We start from the raw sequence: 24,035 nt of genomic DNA on the forward strand, positions 1-24,035 counted from the left end.
CCCCTCTAAAATAATATGAAATAATGTATCAAAAAAGTTTGATAGGCAGGGCAGTTTTTCCAGCATTAAAATAGACTTTATTTCTGCCAAGGTCCCTACCACTCTCAAGTTGTATGATGCAGTGGAAAGAACACTAGGCCTGAAGTCAGGAAGACCTGCTCAAATCTGGCCTCAGACACTAGCAATATGACCCTGAGGGAGTCACTTAACCTTGCTTGTCTCAGTTTCCTCATCTGTAAAACTAGCCCGAGAAGGAAATGTTACTCCAGTATCTTTGCCAGGAAAAACCCCAAAAGGGTCAAGAAGAGTCCAACAGATAAAAGCAACCAAACACCATCACCAAGAAAGTGTTTTATGTCCTACTAGAAATGCCCTTACATGCCCTCACCCGTGGACTCTCTCCCTGGCTTTGAGGTTTACAGGTTTTGCCAAGGTATTTCAAACCCAAGAGGTTCTGTGGCCAAAACACTGTAGTTAAGTTTTTCCTTAAGTCATTTTGTCCCTTCCACGTGGTAATGCTAGTTCTTCCCTCTGTGGTCAAGCAGAAGAAGCCTACTTTTTCCACCATGACAGCCTTTCAAATATTTAAAGGCAACTATTATGTGTTCCCTGAGTATTCTCTTCTCTGGGGCAAATATCCTCACTTCTTTCAATTGATTCTCAGATGGTATGATTTCAAGGATCTTCACCATATTTCAGTTCCCCTTTCTAATACTCATCCTAAAATGGAGTGCCCAGAACTGAACTCAGTACTATTGATATATTTTGACAGAGGCAGAATACAATAGAACTGTCCCTTCCCAACTCCTGGAACCTGTGTTTGTCTTAAAGTAGCCCAAGGTCTCATTGGCAGTTTTGGCTGCCATATCATACTCGTCATGAGCCCTGTTTTGTTTTTTTCAGATAAGCTACTATATAGCCACCCCTTCTTAAACTTGTCAAGTTTATCTTGAAAACCATGTAGGACCGCTTAATAATTATTCCTATTAAATTTCATTCTATTAGATTCATCCAAGTGTCCAAGATCTGTTGGCCTTCTGACTGATCCCTGTCTTTTAAGGTGTCACCTGTTCTTCCTACCTTTATGTCATCTACTGTTCAGTCAAGATGCCTTTGGGCAAGTCATTGGTTTTTTATAATATATATAAAACCTTAAGATGCTACATCATATATATATATATATGTATGTATGTATGTGTATACACACACACATACGATCCTATAGATCCCTCAAAGTATCACCTGTTCTTCCCACCTTTCATCTACTGTTCAATTAAGATGCCAGCTATGCCTTTGTGCAAGTCAATGACTTAAAAATATATAACCCTAAGATTATATATATATATATATATATATATATATATATATATATATATAATCATGTAGATCCCTAGAGCACTTTACTGAAGACCTCCTGGCAAGTTTTCATCTCACCAATTACATTTTCATTTGAGCCCAGATTTTTATAACTCAACTATAACTAGATCTTTAGCATAGCAGGAGTATTATATATCACCTAGCAAAAAAAAAAATTTACTCCAGAGACAATAGTGAGCAAGAGTGGGTTAAATGGCTTATATTCATTTTTATTGAAAGTAGAGATGGGGACATCTAGGAGGCTCAGTGGAGTGAGAGTCATGTCTAGAGACAGAAAGTCCTGGGTTCAAATCCTCAGATACTTCCTGGCTGTGTGACTTAAAAGTCACTTAACCCCTCATTGCCTAGCCCTTATGGCTCTTCTGCCTTGGGAATAATACAGAGTACTGATTTTAAGACAAAAGGTAAGGGTTTAAAAATTTTTTTAAAAAGGAGATAGAGACAGTAGGATGGTATATATCAGTGATGGTGAACCTTTTAGAGATGGAATGACAGGCCCCACCCCCATCCCACCTCCCACGCTAAGTGCCACCCCCCCCCCACTGAGTGCTGGGTGTGCCCTGCCCCTCCCCTTTACCCCTTACAGGGAAGGGAGAAAGAGATCCCATTGGGCTGCTTGGTGGAGGCAAAAGTGAAATAAGGAATGTTCTCAGAGAGTGTGGAGAGGTGGAGGAGAGTGGCCCAAGCACTCAGCTCCCCTCCAGCTCTGCCACCTGTGAGCCATGTAGTATAGAAATTCTCTATACTACAGCCACTGACCTTACCCCACCCCGTGCACCCCCATTGGGCTACCGGGCAGAGGGGTGGGGGATGTGAAAAAATATGCCTTTCTAGTAATGAACTCTTGGAGGGGGAGGGTGGCTGCGTGCCCACAGTGAGCACTCTGTGTGCCATAGATTCACCATCACTGGTATATACTTTGTTCCAATGGGGAAATGAGGAAGGGGCATGGTTTGTGGAGCATTTCTATTAGAAGAATAAAGATTTGAAGTGGCATATATATTGTTTCCATTAAATGAGCAGTGAGATAACATATGACCCCACTACATTAGAGAAATAAGGAAGTGAGATGACCTCTGTGTTATTTTGGTGGGAGAAAAAATGCAATAGCTTAATTGAGTATCCATTGCACTGGAGGAATAAGGCTAGGACATAGATTATTCCTAGGCATGAAATGAAATGAGGCAGCCTAAGAAGGGGTGGGGTGGTTCCAGCCCCTCCCTCCTGAACAGAAGTGAGATGGTCTCTATCTCGGCTAACCTGCCTCCCCCAGTTTTAGGCAGCCGTTTTACACAGCTCCTCCCTGTCCTCTCCATCCTCCCACTTTCTGCAGGCTCCCAGACACCTCCCCTCCTCCCCCTCTCATTTCCCAGACCTGCCGGGCTGGCTGTGCCTTCTGAGTGCTGGGCTTAATGAGGCCAGAGGTTTGGAGTAAATGTTACAGGGGGGAGGGATAGAAACAGAGGAGGCGGCAGGCACTGCTTTCTCAGGTGATCAGGTGATAAATATCCTGTTTGTTTCACCAGCTGCTAGGGCCAAGAAAGAAAGGGGGGGAAAAGCAGCTGTTTTTCCTAATGGGCCACAATGGTAGCAGAAGCAGACATGCCTTCAACCCCCTCCACCCTGCCTTCCTGGTCTCCTGATCTATTCACATAACTTTGATCACAACCAACATAGGGAGGGAGGTCAGGAGAACCGGGATGCCTGGGTTCTAGTGTTGACTCTGCTTTCCTGAATGACCTTGGGCAAGTAGCCCTCTGACCCTCAGTTTCCTCATTTTTCAAGGGAGCTATATGCTACTGGACTGGGAGCCCTTTTTCTTTCCTTCCTTTACTTAATTACAATAGAAAGGGATAGTGGGAATATACATCCATAATTTCTCTAAGAATCAGAGATTTAGGGGCAGCTGGGTAGCTCAGTGGATTGAGAGCCAGGCCTAAGGATGGGAGGTCCTGGGTTCAAATCTGATCTCAGATACTCCTGTGTGACCCTGGGCAAGTCATTTAATCCTCATTGCCTAGCCCTTACCACTCTTCTGCCTTGGAGCCAATATATAGTATTGATTCTAAGATAGAAGATAAGGTGTTTTGTTTTGTTTTGTTTTTTCATCAGAGATTTATAGACTTAGAGCTGAAAGGGACCTCAGAGGCCATCTGGTCCAGCTACCTTGGGGAAAAAACTAAGACCAAGAGGAAGAGAAGGCCAGGAAATATCATAGGTAGAATTTGAACCCAGGGCTCTAACTCCAGAGGTACTATTCTTTCAACTGTACATTGAAAGTCCATTTGAAATCCAAAGGAGTAAGTCTTACTCTGAGAACCATAACATGTCAGAACTATAAGGGAACCTTAGAGATCATCTCTCAGATCCCTCATAGTCTAATCCCATGTTGGTGAACCTATGACATGAGTGCTGGAGGGGACTACTCCCTCCCCCCTCTCCACGAGTGCCTGAGGACATTTCTCCTATCACCTGATTCTCTCCCTAGCAGCCCAATGGGAGCACTTCCTCCCTCCCCTGTCTGAGGTAAGGTTGGTAGGGGGGCTCACATGTGGTATCAGGGTAGCAGTTTGAAAACTCAGTCTCTAAAAGATTTGCCATCACTGGTCTAACCCATCAAAGTTTTCTCATCTCTAAAATGACAAGAATAGGATCTTCTTTTTATTTATGAGGACCAAATAAGAAAACATTTGTAAAGTACTTTGCCATTCTTAATGAGCTATCTAAATACCAGGTAATAATCATTATTATTTTGCAGATGAAGAAATGGGTCTCAAGAAATAAAATGATTTCCTTAAATACAGTGACTCCCCACCCCCAAACTCCCCAGGGCTCAGGACTTATAGCTTCCAATATATGATACCCAGGGAAATTAAAGCACTTGTATCCTTTGACCAGAATTTAACTCCTTGTCATGACATTATGCCACCAAGAGGGCTAGGATTAAGTTCAACCAATGTCATTCAAATGGAGAGCTCGGGCCAGATGTGACCTCTCTTTTTACTCAGTCCTCCAAACCCAGAGAACTCTGAAGCAGCATGAGTATCAACCGTGGGCCAACACAGGCGTCTAAGTAACGCTCCAACTCACCGGGCTGATAGCAATAGGGAACAAAGATCCAAAACCAAACATAGCTGCATTATTCCTTCCAGTTGCACTCATTCTCTCTGCTTGCATTCATCCCATGTACATAGACCACATTCTTCATCCCCATCCCACATAGGCTGGGAGTTATACACCTTAGGACACCCTCTACTATTTGGCATCCTGGCAGAAATACTGGTACCTCCCAACCCTCCTATTTTGGTTCGGAACTTCGAAGATCAGATTCACGAGATCATAGCCTTAAAACTGGAAAAGGATCTAGAGGTCATCAAGTCCAATCACATTACTTTATAGATGAGGAAACTGAGGCCCAGAGAGGTTAATAGACTGATAGGAGGTTCCACAGTTGGTAAGTATCCAAGGCAGGATTCAGATCCAAATCTACCCAGAGTCCCAGCCCAACACTCTATGCACAGATCATGTTCCTGAGGAGAATCTCCAGCAGGCTGTACAAATATCACCTGAGCCTTCCCAGAAGGGTCTTCAGGCAGAGGCTAGGTAGCCATTCTTCAGGAATGAGATGAATGAAAGGGATGTTTGGTTAGGTAGGTGTTGTACAAACTCAATAAAGTACTTATAGAACAAATGCCATGTGGCTGGTGCTATGGATGCAAAGACACAAAAATGAAAGAATCCCTTCTCTCACCAAACTTACATTCTTTTGGAGGAGACATTGCTACATGGAAGTATAACCAGAACAAATAGAAAATAAATGTGTTGTTTTCATTCATTTCAGTCATGACCCCAAGAAATTGGAGTGGTTTACCATTTGCTTCTCCTGCTCATTTTACTGATGAGGAACCTGAGGCAAACAGATGTTAAGTGACTTGTCCAGAGTCACACTGCTAGTAAGTGTTTGAGGTCAAATTTGAATTCAGTCTTACTCACTCACTCTAGGCCTGGTGCTCTATCCCCTGTGTCACCTAAATGCAAGGTAGTTAAATACAAGGTTTTTAGGGAGGAAGGACACTAGCATTTGGAGGCAGGGTTCATGTAGAAAGAAGGACATGTTTGAACTGAGTCTTGAAGGAAGTGAGGGATTCTATGGGGCTGAATACAAGTATTCTCTTCACTAGATGGCTTCTGAAGGTGGATCTCAGTTTGATTGATAGGTGGCTAATTTGGATACAGGTTGGAGAAATTCAATGCAACAAACATTTCTAGGTCACCTGTTCTGTATAAAGCACTATTTTGGATGATGGGGATGCAAAGACAAGGGAAATTGTCCTTGACCTCAAAGAGATTACATTCTCTGAAGGGGATGTAATCTTTCCACAAGGAAGTTGGTACAAAGTAATTTCAAGTGGAAGAGAATGCTAATTACTAGGGAGGGAGGAGAAGACAGCCTCTGAACTGGGCTTTGAAGGAAGGTAGGGGGGATTCTATTAGTCAGATGGGAAAAGGGAATGCATCCCAGATATTAACTCTACCCTTATGGAAAGGGCTTGCTGAGGGAAAAGATCCCACAATCCTCTAAGCATTATTAAATACCTACTATGCACAAAACTCTAAGCAGAGCAACAGGGGCTAGGAGGAAATTATAGCTTACATTTGTATAATGCTTTAAGGTCTGCCCATCTGTGTGGGCTAGGCACTGTGGGGGATGCAGGGGAAGGGAGTAGGGGGGATCTAGTCCCTGCCCTTGGGGAGTGACTGAGAAAACAATAAAGGACTGTATGTGATTGAGCTCTGAATTGTAGAGCTTAGACTCTAAGTGTTCCGAGAAGGGAGAGATGAGTGGGGGCTGAAGTAGCTGGGAAAAAGCTTCCTGAAAGAGGTTTTATGAATTCCTCGGGCCTGGAATAATAAGGTTCTATTGCATTTATTAATATGACAGAGACTCATGTGTCTGAAATATGATGGACCTAAATGCTCGCTTACCTGGAGTTAGGAATATGGGATGAGGGGAGCTCAGGTATGGGCAAGAGGAAAAGAGACTTCTTACTCCAAAAGTGTAATGCAAAAAGGTGCAAGTCTAGGATACATGACCTTGGTTCTAGTCCCAGCTCTGCCAAAGAATCATATGATGTCCAGAAGTCAAAGAACCCTTCAGAGTCTCCATTTCTGTAAAATCGTGGAGTGGATAGAGAAAGCTGGATAGAATTAGGAGGACCCGGGGACCAGTCCAACCTCCGATTCATACTAGCTGTGTGACCACCTTTACCTTTTCAGTGTCCTCTGAATCTATAAATTGGTGGGGGGAAGTTCCCCACCAGGAAGCTCCCACAAAGATGAAATCATAGGTCTGAAGAGGAGATAAATGGTGTCCTGATACCTGCTCTGCCCATCCCATGGGGCTGCCTTGAGGAACAAATGAGGCAAGAGATGCTCAAGTACTCTTAAATGTTCAGAGTGGGTGGGAGCAGAGAAGAGAGAGTTGCCAACTGTTCTGAGACACACAGGGATGGGGGAAAATTGAGGAACTAGCTCCAGCTAGCGCTGGGCTTAAGGAGCAGGATTTAAGTTCAGGCAGTGCCCACAGCTTGCTGACTCAAGACAAATGAAGGAAAAAAAATGAAAGAAAGAAAAGAAAAAAGTTCCAGCTAAGCAAACCTTTAATATCAGAGGCTCAAGTAAAGTCTTCACTCTGGTGTAGAGCTGTGGCTAAAAGGACAGAGCTGGAAGCCACCTCCTATTAAAGGCTAGTAGGTCCTTCTAGCATGCTACTGGCCTGTGTAGAGGAGACAGAATTCCAGATGATCAAGTCATTATCCAGGCCGGTTCTAATGCAGAGATTTTAGTAGTATTTACATCTAGAGCCTGAGCATGTTGTTTCTTTGCTCTCTATGAGGAACATGACAGCTGAGCTTGAGAACTTCTCCCATGTAGTTTTTTTTTTTTTTTTTTTTTATTAACCCTGACTTTCTGTCTGAGTAACAACTCTAAGGGCCAGGGCTAGGTAAGTGGGGTTAAAGGGTTTACCCAGGGTCATACAGCTAAGAAGTGTCTGAGGCCAGATTTGAACCCAGTTCCTCCTGACTCCAAGCCTGGCTCCCTATCCACTCTACCACCTAGCTGCCCCTCCATGTAGTTTTCAGGTGTTGTCAGGTCTACCTTCCTTCCATTCCTTTTCTCTCCAACCCACTTCCTTCCCCATCTCCTTCTACCCAGCAGCTGTGAGCATACAAAGTGTTCTTTGCTTAGTTGAAGAGGGTTAGAAATCATACCCAAGACTTGTAAATCAGCAGTTCTCAAAGTATGGCCTGGGGATCCCCAAGATCTTTTCAAGGGAATCTAGAAAGGGAAAACTTTTATATTACTATTAAGATGCTTTCATTTCTAATAAGTAAGTATTGGTAGACATAATGCACAAAAACAAAAACTCTTTGGAAAAGTCTCAGCAATTTTTAAGAATATAAAGTGGTCCTAAGGAAAAGTGAGCATCATTGCTATAGATCACAGAATCCTAGCTATTAGAAGAGAGAGAGCCCCAGAGGCTATCTAGTCCAATCACAATCTTTTACAGATGAGGAATCTGAAACATTAATAGGTGGAGTGTCTTGCCTAGTGTCACCCAATTAGTAAATGTCTGAGGTGGATTTGAACCCTGGTCTTCCTCACTCCAAGGCCAGCTCCCATCCACTGGGAGAGGAGAGACAAAGAAACATTGCCTCCTTTTATTGATTTATTTCCTATCAGTGCTTTTTGCCCCCCAAGGGAAGGTTATGGGCCAGAGTTACTTCTCTAAGTCAGCCTCACTTTCCTCTTCTGTACACTAAGAAGAATAATACTTGTAGCTCCTGCCTGACTAGATTCTTGTGAAATTCAAATAAGACAGCATATACAAAGCACTTGCAAATATTAAAGGCCCTATTGTGAAGTGTCCTCAAAGCCTTCAAATGGCTTAAAACTGCACTAAGACTTTGGGGACATCATGTAGCTGTTAGAGGATTGTTGCTTCTTCCTCCAAACATTCATGAATGAGCACCGTCTCTTTTCCCATCTCTACTGCCATCAACCTAGTCCAGACATTATCACAACATGTCTGTATAATAATATAATAATGACAATAAAAGTATTAATAATGATAATAAAATAATGACAATAAAATTAAGTCTGCAGTAGCATAGGGTTTGTAGTGTTTTGTGAATGCTGTCTGATTTGAGCTTCACAACAACTATGTGAGGTAGAGACTTAAGTATCACATCCCCATTTTACATATGAAAAAACTGAGAGGGGATAGTTATATGGTTAAATCACTTGCCTGTGGTCCCATAACTAATTAGTGCCCGAGGCAGGATTAATTAATTAGTTTATTTTTAAACCCCTACCTTCTGTCTTGGAATCAGTATTGAGTATTGGCTCTAAGGCAGATGAGCAGTAAGGGCTAGGCAATGGGGGCCAAGTGACTTGCCCAGGGTCACACAGCTAGGAAGTGTCTGAGGTCAAACTTGAACCCAGGAACTTCCATTTCTAGGCCTGGTGCTCCATCCACTGAGCCACTTAACTGCTCTCAGAGGAAGGATTTAGACCCCAGCCTGACTCCAAACTTAGCACATTTCTCTCTCTTTACTGCTTCTTTCCCTGATCTTTGTCTCCCTCCCTACTCTACCTCATCATTCATCTTGTACAACCAATGTCATACTTCATTACAACAAACCTCTGAGCCTGTTACCTCCTTGCTCTAAAACCTATATTAGCTCCCTAGGTCCTTTTCCCCAAAATTGAACATACATTTTTCTACCTAGCAATCAAGACCCTCTAAAATCAGTCAGTAAGTATTAATTATATACCTACTGTGTGCCAGGCACTCAACACATAGCTGTGCTGGGATTACAAAGAAAGACAAAAGATGGTCCCTGCCTTTAAGGAACTCTGCTTACCTCTCCAACTTTATATCTCACTACTACTCTGTCCCATGTGCCCTCGGTAACAGCTAGAATGGTCTGGGCCCTGGCCCCTCTTCACTCCCTACCACAAATACCATGTAAATCCTACCCCACGCTTTTGCTTATATGATTTCTTCTCCTAATGAGTTCCTACTGCTCTTAAGGTCCACATAGCATTTGCTCCTTAGCAATTTTGTATCCAGTTAATTATATTTTGATGTGTATGTGTCTTGGATTATAAGCTTTTTGAGGGCAGAATCCATTTCATATCTTTTTATATCCTCCATAGAGCCTCATAAAGAGCCCTGCACATAGAAAGAATTCAGTTGATTTGTCTGATAGATTTGAGATTTTTAAAAATGACTCATTGGCAGGGCCTATCAGAAAATGGGAATGACCTCTATTTGATTAGCTTCCCTAAGTGGGGGTATCCCTATTAATGCCTGAAGCTGGAAGAACTGCTGACAAGTCCGTTCTCACTAAATACTATTTATTAGTTGATAGGTTAGTGCTCAGTCTCTTCCTAGAATTAATGCTGGGAAAATTCCCTGGGCAAGTGGCCTCTGGGTCCCCATTAGTCAGTGCCCAGAGAGTTCGGAAAGTACACAGTAAGATAGCAAAGGTGGGGAAGTAGGTGACACAGGAACACAAGAAATGTTCTAACCATTTTGTTCAGTCATTTCAGTCATGCCTGACTCTTTGTGACTCCATTTGGGATTTTCTTGGCAAAGATACTAGAGTGGCTTTCAGTTTCCTTCTTCAACTCATTTGAAAGATGAGGAAATTGAGGCAAACAAGGTTTAATTACTTGCCCAGGGTCACACTGCTAGTTAAGTGTTTGAGGCCAGATTTGGACTCGGGAAGATGCGTCTCCCTTATTTCAGATCTGCTGCTCTATTGACTATCCAGCTACCTACCTAGCTGCTTCCAACTGAAATTTATTAATACTTCACCTCTCTCCTTCCTCTCTGCTAGGTAGTCTAAAATCTTTCACTTATGGGTTCAAAATGGGCTTCCTCTGCAAACCCTTTCGACGCTCCTCTAGTATAGGGCCTTCTCCTCAAGGAAAATCTCTACCCTCTTCCATCCCTTTTTCTATCCCATACTTGGATCTTTGGTCAGGGAAGTCTGTTTCACAGGGTTATAAAGGAGAGCTGGAGGCTGGATTTCATAACTGCTTTCTCTTGGTTTTCAAGAAGTCCATTTCCTAATCCTCGAGGTTTAGGGACATTACAATTCTTCCTTCTTCATCCCCTTCCTGATGACATGGACCTTAAACCTGCTCTTCTCTGGCTCCAACTCCTCAAAGAGTAGAGGCTCCAGTTCTTTTCAGTCTCACACGAATTTGAGTCTTCCCACCCTATTCCTACCCCCAATCTCAGCCACGAGGTCATTATAGCTGCCCTACTCAGGACATTTCTTAGCCACATTAGACATTTCTTGAAATGTGAGCTTTAGAAGAGCAGAGCATACTTCTAAAGTGTTATGGGAGAAACATCTCTTCTTTGGGTTCATGTGGTGAGTAAGTGCAGCTAAAATAAATCTACCTCAATACAGAAATTATAGAGGTAAGACAAACCTGGGTTTTATTATTATGCTTAAGCATAGGTTCAGATCTCAGACAAAAAAAAGTAAACCCCAGTGAAGATTAAGATTCTAACAAGGCCTCTGATAGACAAAATTATGTTAGAGTGACAGAGAAATAATTCTTTTACATATTGCAATCTTGTACGTTCCTCTTAGGCCATAAAAGCTAAAGAAAAGACAGATTCATAATTCCATGCTTCTTTCAATGTCATAAAAATTGAACAAATTTAGTTAAGCAAAGTCATAATTTCATACATCCTCTAAGGATACATACCTAGTTAAACAAGTCCTATAGGTAAACTAAGTCAGGTTACAGATTAAACTATATTTAGAAGGTTCACAAATAGGCTAAAAGAGGGGAAAGGATTTATATGTCTCTAAGGAATCAGGGACAACTAAGAATCTTCCTCTGGCTTCTTAGCTAAGGAATGCTTACAACCCCAAGTAAATATTCAGATCCCATGGGTGAGACTTTAACCAATTGAACAACCTCTCAACTAGAAGAAACAGCTTTGACCTTCCCTTAACATTATTATTTTTTGAGCTAGGTTTTATTCAGGTAAGGTTAATATTAACAAAAGACAAGTTTTTAGTTACCCCAAAGTTGCAGGAGTGATGGCTTTGAGCCCCAAATAATAAAAATAATAAGAGGAAATAAAAACATTCCCATAACAAAAGAAATACGTTTTCTTCTATGCAAAATGGAATGCGTTTTATAAACTCCACTATAATTGGTAAGTAAAATGAGGTCTTTCTGTTCCCATAATTTCATTGCTTTGGCTCAGTCATGCTAAAGGCACATTGCAGGGATCCTGGAATGCTAAAGCCATTGGTTAAAAGAAAAAAAAAACACTCATTCAGGACTGTCTTCTCCATTTGCTCTTGTCCCAGATATGACCCTTAAGGTGGCTGACTGTTCTTAATCATGCAAGAACCTTTCTGGAGGGTCTGAGTATCAAATCAGTCATTTAACTGGTAATTGAATTGAATTGAATTGAATACACTTATTACATTCCGGGCACTTTAGGAAATGCAAAATCTAAGAGAAGCACCTTATTCTCAAAGAATTTATAATCTAGGCTGTATATAACAAGTTAAACAATTAGAAAACAATACAACATATTCTTCTCATAGCCATTATCTTATATCATCCTCCTAGTCCTATAAGATAGGCAGGGCAAATGGGGAGTATCCGTGTAAAGGAAAAAAAAAAAAAACGCAACTTTGGATTTGGAATAGGAGGGCTTGGGTTTGAGTCCTGACTCTAAGTCTTAGAAGCTTTATGACTTTGGACAAGTCACTTAATTGATCCAAATCTGTTTTCTTATCTGGAAAATGGGGGTAATACCTACCTACTCCACACAAAATATATAGCAAAATGCTATCAGTGGGGGACAGCTAGGTGGTTCAGTGGATTGAGAGCCAAACCTGGAGAATGGAGGTCCTGAATTCAAATATGACCTCAGATACCTCTTGCCTATCTGATTCTGGGCAAGTCACTTAACCTCAGTTGTTAGCCCTTACTGCTCTTCTGCCTTAGAACTAATACGTAGTATTGATTCTAATCAATCTAAGTTGTTTTCTTAAATGCTACAGATCAAGCTTGTTATTAACATCCCTTTTTATGGAAAAGGAAACTAAGTCATAGGAGGCTCTGTTGTCTGCCCAAAATCACAGGTGAATTAGTGACAGAGCCAGAACCAGACCCGATCTCCTGAGTCCCAGTCTAGTCCTCTTTGCACTCACAAGAAGACTGGACAGATTAATCTCTAAATTCCCTTCAAGCCCAAAGTTTCCATGATTCTAATAGATTGTTTGGAGGTTTATTAGAAGGTCATTCATTGTTACCCTTGATGAGGGGGTCAGACAGTACCGTGACTGGCCCTTAAACTGCCGTGGCCATGAGGGATTGATTCTTCCCTGCGAAGGAGATGGAGGGTCCTGGGGGACCAAGAAAGCAGGGCCTGGCCCATCTGGGAGAAGAAACGGGAGAGGGAGAAGGAGAGGGAGAGCAGAAATGAGAGCGAGGGCTTGCTGAATGCTCGGGATTTTATGACGGGACGTAAATCAGACCTGCCCGTACTTGACCAAGGTTGAAACCTGCCGTGCCGCACAGTAATTAGATTTTTAGACGATGTTCCCCCTCTGGTTTATTTATACAGCGGTAATTACCTCCAGCAGAGTTGGGCACTGGCACTGCTCATCTTTCCCAACCACACATTTACCCTTCCATGTTCCTTCTCCGTGGAGTCCAGAACAGGGGAAGGGAGGACTAAGCGTGTGTAAGTGTGTGTGCGGGGGTGGGGTAAGAGGGAGGAGGGGTGGAAAACCTCCAGGGGACAGAGAGGTAAATTCTCAAAGTGCCAAAGACACGTTCATTAAATGGGGCAATTTTGGGACAGGGATAGGGATCCCAGAGGATGAGGCTTATTGACTATGGTTACACATGTGTTGTCATTTCGTTGGTTGGGAGAAGTCTACATTAGGTCCTGAGGTTAGACGGGCAACAAAAATCACTTGTAGGAAAAAAAAAAGAGATAACGGGGAGCAGTTAGGTGGCTTGGTGGCTAGAGAGTCAGACCTAAAGATGGAGACCCTGGGTACCGATCTGGCTTCAGACACTTCTTAGCTGTATGACCCTGGGCAAGTCACTTAACCCCCACTGCCTGACCCTTACCATTCTTCTGCCTAAGAACCAATGCTTAGTATCAATTCTAAGACAGAAGGTAAGGGTTTTTGTTTTTGTTTTTTTAATGGATAATGCCTTCAACTCTGGCCCATCATGCTAGTAGGACTTTTGCTCATTACTTTCTCTTCATCAGTGGCGATGAACCCCTTAGCTCCACACTCTTGACTTACACTTCTTGTGACTAATATCATTTTTCAGATGTCTGAGTAGAGTTCAAGATCGGTCTGTGATCTGTTGAACAATGACTATATACTCAGTTTTATGCTGTTTCCTCCCATTAGAAAATAGGCTCTCTGAAGGTGGAGACCGTTTCTTTTTTGTCTCTGTATCCCTCTATTCTGCCTGTTACATTGTAGCTTCAGTTATTTTTCAGTCATATCTGACTTTATTACTCCATTTGGGGTTTTATTAGCAGAGATAAGGGAGTTTGCCATTTCCTTCTGCAACTCATTTTACAGAAGAAGAAACTGAGGCAAACAAAGTTAAGTGACTCGCCTAGGGTCACACAACTAGTAAGTGCTTGAATTCAGATTTGTAGTGAGTCTTTCTGATTCCAGGCCAGTACTCCATCCTCATAGTAGGCACTTAATGTTTAATGAATTTTGAATGAATAAATGGATGAATGTGCTTTGGGGAATTTTAAGATGGATAAGATGCTCTCCCTGCCTTCATATCATTTGCAATCTATTGAAGTAGATAAAACATGACTGGAATTAAAGGATCCATTTAGAGAAAGAGTTGGGTTCAGTCTGACCAGAGGTGAGGATGGGTCAGGCTGTGACTAGTATGGGGGAGGCGGGGGAGTCAGAATCTGGATGGGTTAGGAGTTAGATTGTCTCTAAGAGTAAAAGTCCAACTATGCCTGAAGTCAATCAGGTACAGTGGCATTGATTCTGGAGTCAGAGGACCTGGGTTCAAATTCTACATCTGAGGCTTACTAACTATATGACCTTGGCCTTGTGATTTAAATTCTTTCAGTTTCCTCATCTATCAAGTGAGGATCTATGGGACAGCTATGTGGCTCTATAGATAGAGAACCAGGAGATGGGAAGTCCTGGGTTTAAATCTGGTCTCAAACACTTCCTAGCTAGGTGGCCCTGGGCCCACTGCCTAGCCTTTATTGTTCTTCTGCCTTGGAACCAATACCTAGTATCAATTCTCAGATGGAAGATAAGGGATTAAAAATTTAAAAATGAGGAGCCTGGACTAGATAGACTCTGAAATGCCAGCCAGCTCTGGATCTGTGTATCACCTGGAACCTTGTAAGATAATGTAGATTTTTCCATATTACTCTAATGTTTTTCTTGCCAATCAAACCTACAACTTTAGCCTCTTTCACAGGATATAGTAAACTATGAACTTATTTGCCCCAAATAAAATTAAGACACTTTATTCACTTTCTCAAAATCAAGAATAAGCCTGAGAAACACATTTCCACAAGAGATGGTTTGGACTAGAACAAACATAGAACAAATGCAAAAAAAATATTTAGATGAATTCCTGATCCTTGTGGGTTTATTATAGAGAGTGCAATATCATTCTTTTCTTTTTTAAATAGCTTTTACTGAGCTATTACTGTGAGTCTCTCCCTATGTTGGACTTTGCTGTTGAGACTGGAAGGGGGAAGGGGAGGGGATGACAGCAGAGAGGTGATAAGGACATAGTCCTTGACCTCTGGAGCTCAGGCTAGACAAGACTCAGATAGATGAAACAAGGAGTTGCAAAGTAGGATGGAATCAAAATAGAGAAGAAAATTGATCCCTAAATCTCTTATTTCCAAACATGGGATTAAAGGACATCTAAATCTTGAGGAAAGGAATGGTGGGAGGTCAGCCCTGACAACCCTATATTGTTTCTCTACCTCAGTCTCTCCAATTCAGATTCACAAAAATCTCTCTCCTTCTGAAAATGGGGCTCCCAAGGCTCAGATATGGATATATCCCCTGATAAATGGGCAAAACATTTACCAACCTCCCTCCACCCATCCCTCCTCAAACCCCAGCTTTTCAGCCTTCCTACCTCCTCCACACTTCAGCCCAGTCAGCAAGTTCTCTGTCTATAAACTATGAGAAGAAAGCTGCAACTCTGCAGTCTCACCAAGATTTATAGGTGGCCTCAAATGATAGAAAGGGGTTTTCTCTTTTCTTTCTTTCTTTCTTTCTTTCTTTCTTTCTTTCTTCATTCCTTCCTTTTCTTTCCCTTTCTAATCTTTTCTTCCTTTTATCTTCTTTTCTCCTGCCTTTCTCCTTTCCTTCCTTCCTTCCTGCCTTTCTTTATTTCTTCCTTCCTTCCCTTCTTCTAGGCTCTCAGTTTTTCCCATATGTTGCAGGAATTTTGGTATTTAAGAAGTCAGCTAGGACATAGGTTTTGCTCAACTCCACCACCTCACAGAATGATGTCAAATTCCTCAAGGAAAATTCATCCATTCATTACATGAATGCCATCCTTTTTTAGTGGAAGAGGGGAGACGCAAAGAAGATGGTGTTATCAGCAAAGAAGTCAAACTTATTAGTGACAAACCCAGGACTGAGTAAAGGTCAGCCATTTATCATCATTTACTGAACATCCGTTGTGCACCCAGTCCTGTGTTGACTTGCGCTATAAGAAGGGAGGAGAAAAAAGCACGTTTCTTGCTACTGAAGAGCTCAACCTAGGGAGTTTTAGATGCACACACTGAGACAATTAGAGAATAATTAGGGGCCAAGGTCCTCCTAAAGCAGGGGTCAGTAACGTATGGCTCTTTCTGCAGGAGCCATAAAGTGAATTTTTTTTTCAGGCACTGTTACAGGAGTGCACACTGTGAGCACTGTACGGCTCTCACAAAATTGCATTTTAAAAAATGTGGCATTTATGGCTGTCATGGCTAAAAAGGTTGCCGACCCCTGTCCTTTAGGATGTACATGGCACTGAAGGCTGTAAGGTGAATTAGTGAATTAGGGGAAGGGCCAGGTGGGCTAGAATGGGTAGACTTTGTGAGATGGGAAACTTGAGTTAAATTGTAAAGAACGGGTGAGATTCATACAAGTAGAAAATGGAAATAACCAAAAGGAACAAAAAGAATCTGAATAAAGTTTTCAAAGACAAGTAAAGGAAGGAAGGAAAAAAGGAAGGAAGGAAGGAAGGAAGGAAGGAAGGAAGGAAGGAAGGAAGGAAGGAAGGAAGGAAGGAAGGAAGAAATGAAAGGAAGATTCATACTTACATACATATAAATTTCAATAATTAATCTTAGAATTCCATCACATTCTACCTTTTCAGGTGAGCATAGTTTCTTTCAAATCAAATCTTGAGAGAGTTTGCCTCTCAATCTGTACTTCTACTAAAGTCTTAGACTCTATTATCACCTTCTCCGCTCCAACTGGCTTGTCTCCTTAGTAGTGGGGGAAAGGGAAAAATGGATGCCATGTTCCATTAGAATTCAAGCTTCTTGAGGGCAGGGACAATTTGGAGAGAGGTGTTTTTGTGTGTTTGTATCCCAAAATGTTTCTCACATAGTAAACATTTAGTAATTTCTTGTGGAGTGGAATTCAATTGAATCAAATGTCATCTGACAAGGGGATGAAGGTCAAAACCAGACACTCCCTCTTCCCAACATGCCTTGCCCCCCTACTTCAGTCCCCACTAACTAGACATACAGTGAAGAGTTAAGTGACAGAGCCTCATTCCCCCCTGTATGAATTAATAATTGATTCGGTAACAAATCACTAATATTGCAGAAGTCGCGGTGAATGAGATAATGAATGTGTCCTGTCCAGGGAGCTCCGTGTGGTTAGGATTCAGCTGAAATTATTCATAAATGTGCTACTTTCCCTCATACCCAACTGCTGCTAGTTTAGCTCCTCTTTTTAATCTTCCCAACCTGTCACATTAGATGGTGAAAATAGTCAGACTCCATATACAGTGGAATATTAAGGGGGAACTGCCAAGACATTATGTCAAATTTCAATAGGTAATAGAAACAAAGTACTTGCACACAGACCCTCTCCCCCTTCTCTTACAGCTTAAAAAACAGGAATTGTAAGTACCTCCCCAGATGCTGCACCCTCCCCATCAGTGAGGGAGACAATGCCATGGAATAGAAAGAACGTGGTGCCAGGATCTGAAGATGTGGACTCTAATCTCTGTATTGCCACCAACTTGATGCATGATTTGGGGCAAGTTTTTCTACCCACAAAATTGTAGCCACACACTTTTCTACAGTATTTTAAAAGCTTCAAAAAGTGTCTCCTTACAACAGCCCTATGAAGTAGGTAGGGTAAGTTTTATTATCTCTATTTTACAAATGAAGGAAGTGAAACTGAGATGAAGAAATATGTCTATCTATGATTAAGAAGCTGGTAAGGGGTCTAGACAGGATTTGAACTTAAGTCATGTGATCCCAAGATCAATGTTATTCCTTCATTCCCATCAATATGGCTAGGGTGTTGGGGAATCAAATAAAACAATTCATGAGAAAGTGTTTTCAAAAAGTTAAAAGCACTATACAAGAGAAAGGCATATTTATCAGGTAATTGGACTGAATTTCATTTCCCCCTCCTCCCTCTGAAGCCCAAGAGAACTTCACTCACTGTTCTCTTGACCATACTTTATGAATTTCCACCTTTCTTCTTTTTTCATGCTATTAAACCCACTTGGAATATCTCCCATCACTGTCTCTACCTATTGAAATCCTTCAAGGCCTAGGCTCAAAGCTAACATTTATATTTTGCTTTAAGATTCCAAAATACTTTATAAATGTTATTCATTTGATCCTCACAACAATCCTGGGAAGAAGATGCTATTATTATCCCCATTCTACAGATGAAGAAACTGAAGCAGATAGAGAATAAGTGACTTGCATAGAGTCATACAGCTAGTTTATATCTGAGGCCAGAACTCGGGTCTTCCTAACTCTGGGTGCAGCATTCTATTTCCTGCACCAATTTACTATCTAAGCGATTTCCTCTGTTTGGAGCTTCCTCTGAACTCCTGTGGCCCCATATTACATTCTTATAGCTTTTACCACCTTCTGCCTTGGAATAAAGTTATTTAGAGATTTACTCTACCTCTGAACTGACCATGTCTAGTTGACTCTCAGTCTCCCAAAGTTTCTAGCAGAAAGTAAACAGTTACTACATAGCTTAATAATAATTATATTTTTAGATGAATGGATCAGAGACTTGAGATGAATCAAATCAGATCCAGCCAATCAGTATTTGTTCAGTGGCTCATGTGCCTAGCACTGTCTTCCCTTTCTGCCAACTTCAGTTACCATCACATTTCTGAAAACTGGGAATGATGCATAAAATTTGAGAGTGGTGGTGGGAGTTGGGAAGTATCTTCTTTGGTGTTGAAAGGGAGCAGTGACCAGACTTAGAGATCACTGGGAGAATGAAGAGGGAGGAAGGAGGAATGAGAAGAAAGACTCCCCGACTTGAGAGAGTAAAACCAAGTCCTAAGAAGTTTAAGGGATTTTTCTTAGGGATGACATGGTGGGATCTTCTGAGTCAAGGCGAGCTGGACCAACATATCCATTTACACATAGGTAGAATAAGGGATGAAGAAAAGTATCTCTGGGGTAAAATAATCTGTATTTTTTTCCCACTAATCTAGTCAGGAAGGTGACAGATATGCTGGGTTAAGAAGAGGATCACAGAATTTAGATCCTAGAATCCCTAGTCCAACCAGGCAGGCAATATTCTATAAAGTACTGACTATGTGCCAGACACTATGTTAAGCACTAAGGATACAAATAGAAGCAAAAAGAAAGATAATCCTTGCCCTCATGAAGTTTCCATTGTAATAGGGGAAGACAACCCTCAAAAGGTAACTGAAAAGCAAGGTAGGGTGGGAGTATGGGAAAGAAGATAAGTAAGGCACCCAGGTTAGAGATTTAATGAAAAAGCCTAGAGAGTCAAAAGCAGAGTCAGGAGGGAGATGAACGATGGGCAACATCAGCACCTCTCCAAAATGGAGAAACTCACTAAGAGGAGAAGAGAGATGAAGTAATGGAGGAATGTTGTGGAGTGAGAATCACACAGGTGACAGTTCAGAGAGTCACAAGCACAACCAGGATGGGAATGAAGTATGTCTGGTCTGATCCCCTTCCCAAAATGGAAGCCCCAAGGTTGTCTATTTGTGTTTTCTCCCTTTAGAGATTGTCTTGTTTCTATTAATATTCTCAGCTTTTAGCACAGTGTTTTTGTACATTGTAAACACTTAAATGCCTTTTCATTCATTCATTTACAATGAAAAGATCCCTGGACTTAGAGTCAGATCAGTGTCCAGCTGGGTTATTATTACCTATATGATCTTCACTTTCTGAACCTCACTTTCCTCTTCTATAAAATGAGAAGGAATACACAGAATAAGACGATCTCTTAAGTGACTTCTAGCTCCATATGATCCTCTCCTTTTATAGAAGAGGAAACTAAGATGAACAAAAGTTCAGGGACTTCCTCAGTCACCCAACTAGTAAATAGCAGAGTTGGGATTCAAACCTAGCTTCTCTGACTGCAGACCAAGAGGGTTTTTTTCCACTGCTCTGTCCTGACTTGAAGACCAAGTCCAAAAGGCATATAACAGTTAGGGTTGCTGGAGATACTGTCATGAAAGGGAGGATAAGATTCCAGGATTGCCCTCTGTGTGTACATTCCTTTCTTATAACTATATACATATGTAACCCCTCATCTCTATTTCTGAGTTCAGCCCCAACCATCCACCCGAAACCTTCAGATTAAGGCTTCCCCTTTCATCGGCTCCTAAACACACACACACACACACACACACAATACCCCAGATTGTGCCATAACAATTACCCTAAAATCTAACATAGAGACACAGGAGTACAATTTCTCAAAAATATGCGATCTTTAAATACACACCCCAATCTTCCACAATTTACACAAACACATGGATATAAAAATACACATAGACAGACATATCAACACATATAGACATAAAACCATGTGGAAATACACATACACATAAAACATTCCAATATATCCAAGCACACAGAGACCTGCAATCACCAAAAAAAAAGACATGTAACCATCTATACCGAAACCTAGATTGGTATACACATACAAACACATTTAAACATATGAATTTACGTAGATCTACATGTAGTCTCATGCATGCTTGCATTCTAGGTAAGTTATTAAAAATGTAGACATCACTGGCTCTCAGGGTCAATATGTTGTTTTTAAATTTAAACATGAATTTCCATTTCATTGAGCCTCCAGGGCTAACAAGATGTGCTGTGACAGGAGCAGCTAGCTGGAAAAGGCATGATTGAGGGGCGAGCCAATAATGTGAGTGCACGGCCCAGGGTAGGAGGAGAGCAGCCAGGCCTCTCACCCTCTTCATTCCTTGATGCAACTCGGCCCCCAGCAGCTGCGGTGTGGACTGAGGGCCCTGCAGTCACATGTCACATCCACTTACCCAACTCTGAGCTCAGCCCTAATCAGGCCCCCAATTTCTGCAGACCTAACTCCTTGTTTCAAGAACAGGAAAACCATGCATAAGAGAAGAGGGGATATCCATCAGTCAATTCACTCATTAATCAATCTGTCTACCCATCAATCAACCCACCCACCAACCATCAGTTCATTAATCCACATGTCTGTACAGGCATCATTTTAACCCAAGTCAATAAACATTTATTAAGCATCTACTATGTGCAAGACACTATGCTAAGTGCTGGGGGTAATACAAAAATAAATAAGAGGTCCCTGCCCTCCAGGAGCTTATAATCTGTCTCAATTCAATAAACATTTATTATGTATGTTTAATATACAATCAGAAAGTCAGGCTATACTTCAATCAGTGCAGTCAGGCTGGAGTAATGGCACAAAGAGAAGAAACTGAGGGTGGGGGGAACAAGATTGCTCAAAGAACAGCAGAGCCCTGGCTTAGGCAAAGGTTTTGTGTCATGCAGTTAGTTGTTAATTCTGGATTGCTAGTGCTAATAAGGTGGCTAGACTTTTAGTGAAAAATCTACAAGCCAGCAATTCAATTTAACACACATTTATGAAGGACCTACCCTATCAGACATGATGCTGGGATCATAAAGACTGAGGGGGAAAAAAAAAACCAAATAAATGGTACCAGACCTCTAGAAGCCAACATTCTTTTCTAGGTGACATATCATGTATGCAGATAAATAAATAAAATAATTGCAGCCAGGAAAGAGTATAGACAACTAAGACTATCAGGAAAGACTTGAAATAGGAAGTGATGTCTTAACTAAACCTTGAAGGAAGTTGTTTTGTTGTTATTCAGTCATGCCTGACTCCTCACGACACCTAGGGTTTTCCTGGCAAAGATACTGAAATGGTTTGTATTTCCTTCTCCAGCTCATTTTACATATGAGGAAACTGAGACAAACAAGGTTAAATGACTTATGCAGGGTCACAGAGCTATTAAGTCCCTGAGGCCAGATTTGAACTCACAGCTTCCTGATTCTAGGCCCAGAACTTTATCCACCTAGCTAACTCCTAGGAAGTTAAAGACCCACATGAGTAGGAAAAATATGTTTCAGGCATGAGGAGCAATAGCAACCAAGGCCCAGAGATGGTAGATACTATATCAAAAACTCAAGAAACAGGTACCAAATGTGATCTTACTCTAGAAGGGTTACTATTCCAAAATTCACTCTATGTGGCATAAAAGCAAAAATGATTTGTTTTTGGAATAGGAACTAGTGATTCACAGTTCTAGGGACAAATGTTGAAGCACTTACCTGTGAGGCAGCTGTTCATCTTCCCCATCCAGACCCCTCCGTCTCTCACTGTTTGCTGGACATAGACAGTGTTATCCCTCAGACTAATGGAGAGTACTAATCTAAGCAATGCTTCCCCATCCCCATCCCCATCCCATTCCTGAAGCTGTCCAGTTCCTATTCTTCATGATGGCTGAGGAAGGATTGAAATGCATTATGGGAAAGACCTAGTGAATCTTTTTTTTTAAGTTTTTAAACCCTTACCTTCCACCTTAGAATCAATACTGTGTATTGGTTCCAAGGCAGAAGAGTGATAAGGGCTAGGCAATGAGGGTTAAGTGATTTGCCCAGGGTAACACAGCTGGGAAGTGTCTGAGGCCAGATATGAACCCAGGACTTCCCATCTCTAGGCCTGGCTCTCAATCCACTGAGCTACCCAGCTGCCCCTGGTGAATCATTTAATGTTCATAGAAACCAGAATTTAAAGGCAAGATGGGAGAGAGGAAAAGGGGAGGGGGATAAATGGGAAAAGAAATCCCACTTTTCCTGGGGAAAAGGGAAAGATAGGATTCCTAGCAATGACTCTTTCATATTTCCAGCTTCCTTTTAGAACTATTCTCAAAGCCTTTGAAAGGGGATTCAGAAAACCATTCCCCTTGCTTCCTATAACCCAAAGAATAAAAGGCATCAAAAGTCATTTGGGATCCTTGTGTCAGATAAACAAACACATACATACACACATTCTCTCTCTCTCTCTCTCTCTCTCTCTCTCTCTCTCTCTCTCTAGTCATAGTAACAGAAATTCATAAACTTCTTAATCTCTATTTCTTGACTCTTGCCTCACAGGTAAGCCCTTCCACACTTGTTCCAAGAACAGTGAGTTGCCAGATTTCCAAAAGCAAATCACTTTTGATTTTATGCCACACAGAGTACATTTTGGAATAGTAACCCTTCTAGGTTAGGGTCATATCTGGTATGTGTTTCCTGGGGTTTTGTCATAATATCTCACACCTCTAGAGAGCTCAATCTCCCACCAGAGGAAAGCCTCCTGGTATAAGTGGAGGAAGGCCAAAAGCCTAGCCTGAGTCCAAGTGATATTCCCTGTTTGTCTTGGGGGAAGTGATTTGGGGAAAAGAATCTTTCCCTCTGGATGAGCATAGGGCAAATTAAGCACATCAAACAAGGACTTCCTGTGTGTGTACACCTTGTCCTCACACTTGCAAAGCCCTGTACACAAGGCCATCCTCACCAAAGGAAACATGACATACACTCTAGACATTCATGCACATAGATATGAAAAAACAAACATTTGAATGCAAGAGCATAATCTTTGTACACATGTATGAGTTCATGGACACAAAAAAAAACAGATACATGTGCTGCTGGAATCAAACCCACACAGAGACCCATGCTCCCTGCAGGACCCCACCCTGGTCTGTGCCTGTTCCAGCCACCATCTTTCTCTTTCAGTAGGCAGGGGTCTCTGAGACCTTTCTTGTTCCTGAAGAAAAAGAGGTTCAAAACTCTGACCTTTCAAAAATCCTTTTCAAGTTTCATCTCTCAGAGATTTAAGCAAACAAATCTAGCCTAAAGGGCACCCTTTCCTTTCTTACTTTCCAAGAGAGAGGAGAGGAGGGGGAGGAGGGAGAAGAAAGTAGATTAATTGGGCCTGGAAAATGAGCAAGGGATTGTGTGGCCTATAGTGATCAGCTGAGAGTGAGAAAGGAGCTGGGGGGGGGGGTAGGAAAGA

At 41.7% G+C, this 24,035-nt stretch overlaps 1 protein-coding gene across 1 annotated transcript in view; it reads left to right on the forward strand.

The window, feature by feature from the left end:
• The window catches only part of CELF4 (CUGBP Elav-like family member 4), a 557,691-nt gene that overhangs the window by 258,411 nt on the left and 275,245 nt on the right, over positions 1-24,035 (forward strand). The gene's annotated exons all lie outside the window — the stretch shown is intronic.

The sequence above is a fragment of the Gracilinanus agilis genome, chromosome 1 (genome assembly GCF_016433145.1).
Source record: "Gracilinanus agilis isolate LMUSP501 chromosome 1, AgileGrace, whole genome shotgun sequence".
Lineage (NCBI taxonomy): Eukaryota > Metazoa > Chordata > Mammalia > Didelphimorphia > Didelphidae > Gracilinanus > Gracilinanus agilis.